Source organism: Lontra canadensis, unplaced genomic scaffold (genome assembly GCF_010015895.1).
Source record: "Lontra canadensis isolate GAN:19392208 unplaced genomic scaffold, GSC_riverotter_1.0 scaffold83, whole genome shotgun sequence".
NCBI classification, from domain to species: domain Eukaryota; kingdom Metazoa; phylum Chordata; class Mammalia; order Carnivora; family Mustelidae; genus Lontra; species Lontra canadensis.
In genome coordinates, this window is record NW_022631077.1 from 7,731,547 (window position 1) to 7,742,854 (window position 11,308).

The 11,308-nt window shown below is 36.7% G+C and overlaps 1 pseudogene; it reads left to right on the top strand.

The window, feature by feature from the left end:
* The first annotated feature begins 463 nt into the window (after positions 1-463).
* Positions 464-4,491, top strand: LOC116882344 (annotated as a pseudogene).
* The last annotated feature ends 6,817 nt before the right edge of the window (positions 4,492-11,308 follow it).

The following is an 11,308-nucleotide window of genomic DNA, read 5'->3' on the forward strand; positions in this document are numbered from 1 at the left end:
GCCAGGTTTACACATTTCACAGCACTCACCATAGCACATACCCTCCCCAATGTCCATAACCCCACTCCCCCTTTCCCAACCCCCCTCCCCTCATCAACCCCGAGTTTGTTTTGTGAGATTAAGAGTCACTTATGGTTTGTCTCCCTCCCAATCCCATCTTGTTTCATTTACTCTTCTCCTACCCCCTTAACCCCCTATGTTTAGCTATTTATTTTTGCATCAGTTTTGGCTTCATCTCTGGGAATTGTTTTCTCTTTTTATATTGTGAATTAACCTAAGTCAAGCAAATTAACTAAAGTAATTGTGAAAGTAGGTCAAATAAAGACTAATACATGACTGCGAACATTAAGAGGAGGAACAAAGAATAAATCTATACTAACAAGAAACACAACAAATTCAGGCAGATTATCCAAGTAAACAGTAAATGCCATTGAAGTAAATTTCTCACTATAGGTAGTGAAAGATGGAGGGATTCAATATATTGAAGGTATGTTAAGTTTTGTAAAATTAGTATACCTTCAATGTACACTGCAACTCAAATGGAAAACATAATCATAGGGTGGGTGCCTAATTAATTAAACAAGAACAAAAACATATCATCACTTAGAAAAGTTATGATAATACCTTAAGATTTTTTTTATAAGAATTTTTTAACCCAATAGATGTAAACTTCACTGATGGATCATGTAGTTGCGGTAATATATTGGCCAGTGGAGAACGTGTCTAAAAGGAGAAGTGAGTAAATTCATTGAGGCTTTTATAAAAAGAAAAACAGAAAAAATTAGGAGCAGGTAAAGGGTACACCAAATTTATCTGTAAATCTGACCCGGAAAAAGACCGTCTTGAGTATGGACTTTTGAAAACAACCATTGGCCAATTTTTGCCCCTATTCAGCTGCCTCTGAATGATTCTCTGACCAATAGTTAAGTTCATAATTATCTTCTAAACTAGAGGCTTTTCTACCCAACTGCTTAGGGTACAACATTTCTACTCAGATCCCTAATGGGATTTCAGACTCAATGGATCCAAACTAACCTTTTTAATCTCTTCTTTCCCTACTTTGATTCAGACTGTCTTCTAGTTCTGCATTCTCTTTTTGGAGTGTTAGACAGCATTTTGCCATTTGCACAAGCTGGAAACACAGAGGTCATCTTGCATTCCTCCTTTTGCTCTCTATCCACCTCATCATGAAATCATGACAATGCTACTTTTATTACATTTCACCAGTGTGCCCTGTCTTCATATCCTGTCAGCTGCCTCCTTCTAGCTCAGCTACCTGCTCTCCTGTGCACAGATCCTCTTTTCATTCTGTATATCCTCCCTTGTTCTACTTCCCTACAGATAATCTTTCATGCACCTTTTCAAAACCCTTTAATGATTCCTTCTATAGTTTGATAAAGACCACATCCCTTTGAACAGAAAGCTACTTGTAATTGCCTCCACCATCCTAGCTGTCCAAGACTCTCCTGAAACCCTATGCACGGGTGTAGGGAATTATTTGCCTTTTGTGGAGCATACTACGCTTGGTAACGCTTTCGAGATTTTGTGAAAGTCATTTTCCTTTTCCAGAAGATCCTTTCACTTCTTTTCCATCTGATGAACTAGCCATTAAACAAGTCTCAGACACTATTCCAGTTTGAGCTGATCTTTACACATGTGCAAAGAATAAGCATTGACCACGTTGGATTGTAATTGCTTATTCTCTATGCACTACTTGAGGGCAGAGACCATTCTTCTCCTCCCCTGTCCCCAGAAACCCTTGCTGCCACAGACGCTCTACAATGAGCAAGGATTTAGTAATTATTTATTGAGAGAATAAAATGTTTGCAACAGCCAGATTCTGAAGGACTTTGAACAAAACAAAAAGGAATTTACTCTATAGACATAGCTCTGAAGCCTAGGAGGGATATAATCGAGTCTATGTGTTGGAGAGAAAACTTGGGTAGAATAATGAATGGGCTAAAGATGGGATATACTTGTGGTAGGATTGGCAGACATGTCTGGAGACACTACTATGGATTTATTGGGGTATTAGGTTGAAGAATGGGAGTATGATTCATGCAGTGTTATATGTTAGGCTGAATTACACATTCTGAATATATAGTATGAAAAAAATAAGAACTCTTAATCTGCTTCATATCCATGACATATCCTACCCAGTACTGCAATTCTGATAACAGATATTAGGCAGAAAAGCACGATTGCCACACTTTATAGTAATTAAGCAGACAAAGGGCTTGTGCATTTATTCCAAAAATACTTCTAACTTCTTATAATAGCATAATGTGGCTGGATCAATCATAAATTTATAGGAACCAAGTTGTACTTATTTATATTTAAGCTCATGGAACAATATTTTCCATAGTTTGACACATGTTATTCTAGGATTTGGTGAAACTGTCCATGAAGATAAAGAATCAATATTAAAAAATATATTTTTTTCTAAATTAGTAAAAGACGATCACCAAATTTTCAACAACAAATTATCATACTAATGCCCAGAATTTCTGCCATAATTTTTTAACTTCATCTAAAGTTTTCTTAGATATGAATTGTAAGATTTAATCTAAGATATTTTATAAGATTTAATCTAAACAAATTTCAGATAATTTCATGATGTTTTCCAGCATTTTATAACACAACCAAATTAAAAGACCATCCTCTGCTATTTTACATAATTAAAACTTCCAAAATAGTAAGGCTCAGGTAGGGCACATTCTTCCATTAGAAAATGGATGAAAATAAAGTAAAAGTTCAGCAGAGTCAATAAAAATTTTACTGCTTCATAATATCCAAGTTGTTTGTCAGAACATCTTTAAAATCTGTAAGATTTTATTTATAAATAAAAGCTTGTTATAATTACATATATTTCATCTATTTTACACATTTAATATAAAGGAATGAAAGACTCATAAAATTCTAAACTTTAATATGGAATTACTATTATCATCATTATCCTCATTTATGAGAAAAATAGATTGTGGTGAGGAAAGAAAGGTTAAAATAACACATTAAAGGTAAAAAAGAAATAATTCTCCTAAATTACATAACCTATAAGTAAATATACTAGAAATGGGGTAACTGCATTTCAAGGGGTCAGCACTGAATCTATTTTATTTCATGAAGGGTTGTTTATGACAATCAATATTGCCACTCATTTTTGATGATCTTTTGTGTCCTCTGTACCTCACATTAAATGCATCAACATGTTTGATTTTTAATTTAGCCTTGTTAAAGTAATTTAGTTCAACCTTCACTGAGGAAATGCTGTTATTTGCAATGACAGTGAATGCTATTTGGCCTCTAAGGGCAAATGGGACTGTCAGCCACATTGTCAAGTTTTGAGTTGACACAGTCAAGGAGCTAATGAAGAGGGAGAACGGTGGGTTCCAGCTTTTAACAACATTGGGTGGTGGGATGCTGTAGATACACATTGCTTTTTAGTTTGTTGCTGCTGTTGTTCATTTTTCTAAATTCATCCTCTATTTTTGATCCTGTGAGAGTTTCCATACTTCTCTTCACCACTTCGGGTGAAAACCTCAGTCATTTTTGAGTCTTCTGTCTTCCATAGCACCCATTCCAAATCATGCTAATCCACATTTCATGTCTAATCCAAATGCCTTCATCCTTATTCAAACTTTTGTCACTTCACAATTGTGTAGTTTTCCACAACATCATAATCTATCCCTCATCTTTACTTTCTGTGTGAGTCATGCCACCAAATAGATTAACAATACATTAATCTTTTAAAAAGTCTCATTTCCAGTCATGTCTCACCCAGATCTTTAGTGTCTTACATGATCTACAAACTAATGCCTAAAATTCTTTGCCTACTTTTCTCCTATTATTGTGGCACAAGGCATCATGAGCAGCAAAGTCTCCCACAATAACCTGTAAGAGGCTCACGGGAAGTTTTTGCAGACAGAGGAGCTGAAGATCAGTTTGAAGAACTATGACCCTCAGAAGGGTCATATTTTCTCGGGCACCATCAGGTTTAATGTTTCTCGGGCACCATCAGGTTTAAATCCACTTCTCACCTGAAGTTCTCTTTATGTATTTTGGGGGACCAGCAGCACTGTGATGAGGCCAAAGCTGTGGATACTCCCCACATGGACATTGAGGCACTAAAGAAACTCAACGAGAATAAAAATATTAGTGAAGAAGCTGGCCCAGAAATATAATACCTTTTTGGCTTCAGAATCCCTGGTCAAGCAGATACCATGAATCCTGGGCCCAGGCCTGAAGAATGCTGGCAAGTTCCCTTCCTTGCTGATGCTCAATGAGAAAATGGTGGCAAAATGGATGAAGTCCGTGATCAAATTACAGATGAAGAAGGTGCTGTGCCTGGCGGTGGCCATTGGCCACATGAAGGTAACAGATAATGAGCTTGTGTACAACATCCATGTAGCTATCAGTCTCCTGGTGTCACTCCTCCAGAAGAACTGGCAGAACATCAAGAGCACCATGGGCAAGCCCCAGAGCCTGTACTAAGGCATAGCTTAACAAACCGTACTTCTACCAAAAAAAAAAAAAAATAGAATTTGCCAAATATCTCTGTTTTTCATAATCCGATCAAACTTTTTAGTCTTCCTTCATTTTTGCACCTATAGTCACATGGAATTTATTAATTATATCACAAACTTCCATTGGTTATTAATAATATATGATCCCTAGAAAAGTAATACCCTATGCTAGAAAAATCAACCCATATTTCTAATAAGTGAAAGAATGTGTGTGTGTGTGTGTGTGTGTGTGTGTGTGTGTGCGTGCCTTGTTCTATAAAGGTAATTTAAAAATTCAAACCATTTCAGGAACTTCTAAGTATTGTTAAACTTTGGAAAAGTAGGGCATTATTTATTTAGTTGTTCATTGTCTGTCTATTGCTCCTCATTCCACTAACATATAGACTCTACAAGAGCAAATATCCTGGCTCTCTTGTTTACCACTGTATCCTTAATCTCTAGAATAGAACACAGAGTTTAGTAAACATTCAATAAATATCTGTTGAATAAATGAATGTATCCTCAGTATTTGGTAGAGTGGATGGTGTTTAGCAAGCAATCAAGAAATATTGATTAAATAGAAAAAATGCTAAATGGCAAACATTAAGGAATAGTATAGTAGGGTCAATGTTAGGAATACGTGTGAATATTTTCAACATCCTTTTAAGGACCCCTTAGTGTGATTACCATAAATTTTGGAGTTAATATTTGAATCAAGGCTCTGTTTCTTAGGGAACAAATGCTTAAGCCCCAGTAGGGCATGTGAAGTCGTAGGACAATGTTGCTGCCCCTGACCCTCAGCAGACCAATTCTCTTTGGCTAGAGTTCAAAGTACTGGTTGGATTGAAAGAGAGAACAGGGAAGGAAAGTGAATACACATTCTTTGGTAGCCAGTGCAGAAGATTCAGAGAACAAATCAATAGGTGAGACTTATACAATTTTAGCTGAGCAAAAAATGAAAATGCAGTGTCCCTTATTCAAAAAAACCCAAAAGGATAAATGTGTCATTACAGGTAATAAAATATAAAACTTGTTCCTTTCTCTGTGGTTTCTTTCTTGACCTGTCATGTTGCTTTTGTTTGCTATTTAATGACACCCTCACTTGCCATGGAAATACTCACCCAGAAAAAGCAGACCCTTCCAGGAGCCCAGGGACCCCACCTGCAAGGGTCTGCAGGCCACCACTGCCAGGACACCTACCTAAAGCCACCTGATAGGCCCACAGACCTAGGAGGATAGGGAAGTCAACCTCCACTTCCCACTACTGATACCCAACACACAGTGGACCTGCCAGCATCCTTCCCTAGAGACTGAAGCTCCTGTGCCTAAACATACTGTACTCCTGGACTCCAGAGGATGAGTGACAGGATCAACATCACTGAGTTGTCTATTGGGACAGGAATACTACTGCCATTTTCTGCCCTGAAATATTACTGGGCATGTACTCCTGACCCCAATCCATCCCAGGTCCTTATCCAGCCTTCACAGAGACCAAAGAGGGATGGAGAAATAAGGGTCTCATATGGGTGGCCACCCCAGGCAGAGGGCATCAGTAGTCATGGGGGCAGGGATGGGAGGAAGGCACAGGGCATGAGGGAGCAGAAGACAGAGAGTTGGGAGTTGGCCTAAGAACCCATCCTGAGGAGGAGGACAGCGTGAGTGCCAGGCTCCAAGTCCTGGCCACATGCTCCATTATCCTATATTGCTTCACACACAAGACGTAAATTTACAGATAAAATTCTTAAGAATTTCAACACCAGAGAGCAAAGTACTGAACACCAATGGTGGGACTTTTTTGAATGTGTGTGACCAATCTGGTCACAAGGCCCATGAAAATGACCTGGGAGCAGACATCCAAAGGGAAACAAAGCCAGGGACTAGGTCTTCTGTCTCCTGACAGGACAGTGAGGGGTCGACCTAAGGACGGGAGCACAGGGTTTCATTCTAGTGTGTGGCCCACATCACTCCAACACATCCAACTGCACTGTCTAATCTCTACAGATTTAACATGTGCTGTGTTTTCTGATTTCTCTTGTAAATAAACTTGTTATAGTTGTTATAAGCCAATGACTGTAAAAGAAAAGGAGAAGAATCTGGAAAAATAGCAAAGTGTTTGGTTCAGACACTTAATATAAAAATAATGAAGGAAAGGGAAAAAAAAAAAAAGAACAAATACAATCTTCCCTGGGAGAGGTTAATACTTATTTGAATCGTGATTTTCTGGCTTTGCAAAAGATGACAAATTATATCCATTTAACTACCACAACTCAGTAGTGTAATATGAAACTACTTACAAGATGGGAAATCTTTCAAAGGAGAGGCACCCTTAATATTTGTCTAGGGTAGTCTGTGTGCTAGGAACTTTGTAAAAATTATATTTTCTTTTCACACACACACATACTCTCTAAAGCAGGCAAATCTCATTTTTCAGTTAAAGATGTGGAATTCAACAGTTATTCTAGGTCAATTATTACTCCAGTCAAGAACAAGCAGCTAGTAAATGGAATGGCAGGAGAGGAGGCAGGACAGAAAAAAATGTGTTTTGTACTTGGATTTTCCTCAATAAGCATATGAAAGTTGCATAATAAAAAAAAAAAAGTAAAGAAAAGTTAGAATGAATAATAATCATCTATTTGTACCAGGGTTTATGAAGACACAAAGCAGGTAATACTCAAATTCATTAGACCGCTGTTACATTATTCATTATTCTTTTTTTCCCTTCATAAATCACTAAAAAGAATATTTCAGAAAGAAAACAAATCTTTTAGGGCGCCTGGGTGGCTCAGTGGGTTAAGCCGCTGCCTTCGGCTCAGGTCATGATCTCAGGGTCCTGGGATCGAGTCCCGCATCGGGCTCTCTGCTCATCAGGGAGCCTGCTTCCCTCTCTCTCTGCCTGCCTCTCTGTCTACTTGTGATCTCTGTCTGTCAAATAAATAAATAAAATCTTAAAAAAAAAAAAAAAGAAAACAAATCTTTTAGAAGGATATATTTTACCTTATGTAGTTATATATGCAGAATAAAAGCAGTGCCCATAGCAGGAAGTAAAGATAGAGCTGATTATTGTATTTTTCTTTGCAAATGTGTTCCACATATATATTTTACCAAAACATTCCAAAAAGCTCATAATAGAAAATTCTGAAAGTGCTTTAATTTATAATTTATATTTTTAACTTTCTCCAGGGAATTTGTCCCATTTTAAAATATTTATTTAACATCCTTGACTCCTGAGTTTTTCTACCTAAAATTATTTAGAGAGCTTTAGAATGTGTGTGTGTGCATATGTGTGTAAAATGCAAGAATGTTTACTTTAATAACTCTTATCAAATTGATACAATTTTAATTCTTTTGTTTTCTTTAAAGAAAACAAATCCATTTTAAAAAGCTCTTCCTCAGTTACAATTCTGAAGAGATGGCATATTGGTTCAATTAAAGCAAAATTGGTTAAAGATATATAAATATACATATATCAAATATATAATATTGGAGTCAAAATCTCAAGTCATACAAATGTATTAAAGAGGTTTTAATAATTTCAAAATACTTAAAAATCTAAGTTTGCTTAAAATTCCAAATGGAGGATTTTGAATGCTCTCTCCAAAGAGAACATTTTTACAAATCAAATCTCAGTATATTTTCAAAAATTCTGAAAAATTTTTTTTTTCTTAAGAATATGTTAGGGCAGGGTGCCTGGGTAGTTCGGTCTGTTAAGCAGCTGCCTTTGGTGCAAGTCATGATCCCAGGGTCCTGGGATGGAGCCCCCAATCCAGCTCCCTGCTCAGCAGGAAGTTTCTCCCTCTCCCTCAGCCCTTCCACCAGCTTGTGCTCTCTCTCCCTCTCTCAAATAAATAAATTCATTAAAAAAATATATATATGTTAAGGCTTCTGGGGCAAATGGTCAAAACATTTTACCTTATGTAAGACATATTAATCATAAAAAAGTCCTAATTTTAAAATGAAAAATCAAATCTCTATAATCTATTGATTGCCAAAATTTAATCAACATATTTCTATTATCAATACCAGGAAATTCAATATTCTTCATTTAATGAGAAAAAGGAAGCCATCATCAATATGCCAGTATTCATCTGTAACATCCTTGATTCACTAAATCTAGGGTTGTTTGCCACTGTTGTTACCATTTTGATAGACTAATTCAAGGTACGGTGCCATCTGGTTTCAATATCAATTCTAAAAGCACTAATTTGGTTCATTTCTTAGGAATAATAATAAAAAAAGACATATAAGAAATTGGAGTTGTGTTCATTTAACAGCTATTAATTATAGCCCCTGTAATTTGATATCTAAGTAATACTGAATGATAGTTCTAAACCAACTATCTGTTGTCTCTTACTCAAAGCATATCATCAGGGTTCCTGAATAAATAGCCACGATAGAAAGGGAATCCCTGTGGCAGAAATTAAGAAATAAAATACAGGAAGGATTAACCTCCAGCCTCCCGAGCTTTTATCTCTAGCATGCCTCAAAAGCAAAGAGAGAAGGCCTAACCATTAAAAAAGATTAAAGGTGTTAATTAGACTAAGAGATAGAAACCTATCACCCTTATGTCAGGCAGACCAGACTAAATCTTCTAATGGATTAAAACACACACACACATACACACACACACACACACACACACACACACACACACACACACAGGAAGTATTTTGTCTCTACTGAAATTCTGTTGATGATCTCATGTACATTTGCAAACAATTTTTGTTGACATTGATTATAAATTTTGGACAAAATTTTTATAGGCACAGTCATTTCCATCATCCCTATCAAAATTGTTTATAATAGTTGATAGTAAAATATAACTATATGGGGCTGAGAAGAGTAACCAAGCTTCATAACAATGAAATTCAAATTGCCCATTTTCACATCTTCAATTGAACCCATTATGAAGTTAGTATCAGATGATGTAGGGATTCTTTTATTTTTCTTTCAGGAGAAACACAGAATATGTTAGTCACATATATAAACTATGTGACATCTCAAGATGGATTTGAAGTCTTTTACTGTTAGTTGTTAGAATAAAGGAAAATTATTGTCCAAGATAATAGTTACCTTTTAAGGAAGTCGTTTTGTCTCTTTATATTTTATTATTTTAAAATTAATATATTTCCATTGTTAAAATATGAGGGAAAACAGGCACATGTATTTTATATAGCATAAAATGTGCCTATAATGTTGTGTTTACACACACATATACATGCATACATATGCATGCATAAATATATACATATATGTGTATATACATAATCTGTGTAGGTTGGCCTGAAGCAAAAAGTGGGAGCAGCCACAAGGCACACTGGGCTTCAGCAACTTGGAGCTGGCCCAGCAATTTCAGGAAGAGGAGTATATGCAGCAACAAGCAGTCCAGCCTGCACCAACATGAGCCCCGTCAGTGCAGAAGAGCCATAGCGGGACACACAGCTGAGGAGAGGGGGCAGAGGCTGGAGCAAGAGGCAGTCTGTGTCCTCCTGTGGGCCTTCCCAGTGCTAAGCTGCCCAGATCATTCTTTCAGAGGTTATGGCTATTTTGCTTCCTCCCCAGATCAACCTGTGAGATATGCCAGGTAACTTAGTTATGAACAGTTGGGGATGCGAGCAAGCAGTAAATACCAAAGTCAGACCCACTAAAACTTACTGAATGTTTATTACAGCAAGGTTTGAGTTATCTCTTTTAGTCCTCATATCTCAAGGCAAGTGTTGCCATTCCTATCATCTTTTTATAGATGAGGATACTGAGACACAGAGGAAAGCAATAGTTAACTCAAGATTACCCAGCTAGTTAATAGTAGAACTGAAATTCTTACCAGGTTTGTCTGATTCTAGATCCCAGGCTCTTACCTCCTATATTACAGCTTCATCCCATATTACTTGGGGTAAAAAAAATTGCTAACTAAATAGGAACAGTAAATGCCATTTTAATGGTATATACTAGATGAGTTTACTAAATAAAAAGCCTAATAAAATGTGATTTAGATGCTAATTTAACCAATTACATTGCAAATAGTTTTTAAGATATTTTAGATCACTTCCCTTATCTGAACTCAAATGATCAAAGAATTTTTACCTAATTATCTTATCGTACACAGCTGTCAGAGCATGGTATGGCCCACTCAACAAGGTGACCAATGAATTAGAAATGCTCTGCACTGGGAAATAATTATCATGGGTTTGACAAATTTCTTAGCTTATCAGTTTACAGATTTACAGCATCAGGTCAACACTGGATGCAAAATTCAGTCCATTGTTTCACTAACAAAGATTAAAGAATTATGACCAAAATCCTTGTGCTGTGAAAATTTAGTATAAAATCTCTCTGCACACTAAGTTAATAGTAGTCTCTGCAGAAGTACATTAGCATCCCAATTCTGCTGACCTTTAGTGTGGGTAGCTGCCCTAACCTACCATGGCTCTGATCGCCACAATCCAATGGAACAGGGAGATTTCATCACACTTGAACTCACTTTCTTACGCCGTGCCTTTTGACTGTTTCAAGGGCTAATGCTCAGCTAGTCAGGCCTTCAAGCCAGTGATCTGACATTTTGAAATAATAATTAAAAGAGAGCAGGCACTTTCATTTTAATAAGCTTACTCCCAACCTTCAGGGAGAATCTCAGCTGATCCAAACCCAAGAGAAATATGCTTGAGTTTCTCTTCTTTTTTTCTCTCTCTGACTCTTATACCCAATCTTGACATTACACATGAAAATAAAAGCCAAATCGTATTCCCAGTGATGGTAAACATCCTGATTTTCCTAATAAGGGAAGGAAAGCAAAATGTACAAAGCCTAAT